Source organism: Scylla paramamosain, chromosome 12 (genome assembly GCF_035594125.1).
Source record: "Scylla paramamosain isolate STU-SP2022 chromosome 12, ASM3559412v1, whole genome shotgun sequence".
In the NCBI taxonomy this organism is placed as follows: Eukaryota; Metazoa; Arthropoda; class Malacostraca; order Decapoda; family Portunidae; genus Scylla; species Scylla paramamosain.
The window spans coordinates 20,914,467-20,915,447 of NC_087162.1; the positions used below are offsets into that span (position 1 = coordinate 20,914,467).

Below are 981 nucleotides of genomic sequence, written 5' to 3' on the forward strand. Positions count from 1 at the left end.
AAATCTAGCACTTTTTCCCCTTTTCCTTCGTTTTGTTCCTTCCTGTCCATTTTCTTTCACAGACTCGTAGTACATATTCCTTTTATCCCTCCCCCTCTTCCTTATTGAAATTCGCAGTAGTAATTCTCAAGTTACTTCCCATGCATAGAACCAGCATGTAAAAGCGGGCTGACTCGAGGGAGGGCCGCGGAGAACTACAGCAGGAGAAGTACAGGGAAATGAGGATAAGAGGAGACTGCGGCAAGAGGTTTCAGTAGAGAAAGGGAAGGCTGTGGTAGAGGGAAGATGTGGTAGTTAAGACTGCAGTAGTTATGGCTGTGATAGAAGGCAGTGGTAAGGAAGGCAGTGGTAGTTAAGACTGGTACGGAAGGCTGTGGTAGAGAAGGCTGTGGTAGAGAAGGTTGTGGTAGAGAAGGCTGTGGTAGGGAAGGCTGTGGTAGGGAAGGCTGTGGTAAGGAAGGCTGTGGTAGGGAAGGTTGTGGTAAGGAAGGCTGTGGTAAGGAAGGCTGTGGTAGGGAAGGCTGTGGTAGGGAAGGCTGTGGTAAGGAAGGGTGTGGTTGGGGGAGAGGGGGTTATCAAGGGAGGGCGTGTATCAAGGGGACAGGGTAGACTAAGGGAATATTAACTAGCTGGTTCTTGGCGCCAAAACACGAGGGTCGTGTGGCGCCGTCATGAATCTGGGTGTGGGGTGTTGGGGGAGCAATGCAGCAGGAAGTAGACTGTGGTTGGGTGGGGGATGGAGGTGTGGGGGAGCGTGTTGTGTTTAGAAGGGCGACGACAAGAGCGAATTATACGAAAGTCATAATGTTTGTATAAAATGTATTTACACACAGACGTATGTACAGTCGTGCCTCGGTCTACCTTTCAACGGCAGAACGTCGTCATGGGCTACACAAGGCGCAGGCACCAATGTGGGCTGTTGCTGCCGTGTGCCCTCCCACGGTGGCCAGAGACCTTGGTAACTCTTGGACTTGAGGGTGT

General features: G+C 51.3%; 1 protein-coding gene across 1 annotated transcript in view; it reads right to left on the minus strand.

The window, feature by feature from the left end:
• Positions 1-802: 802 nt before the first annotated feature.
• LOC135105850 (uncharacterized) overlaps positions 803-981 on the minus strand; it is a 4,044-nt gene continuing 3,865 nt past the window's right edge. Inside the window, 1 exon segment of the mRNA XM_064014471.1 lies at positions 803-981. This exon segment is cut by the window's right edge and continues 385 nt beyond it. The gene's annotated coding sequence lies outside the window, so the exon portion shown is untranslated.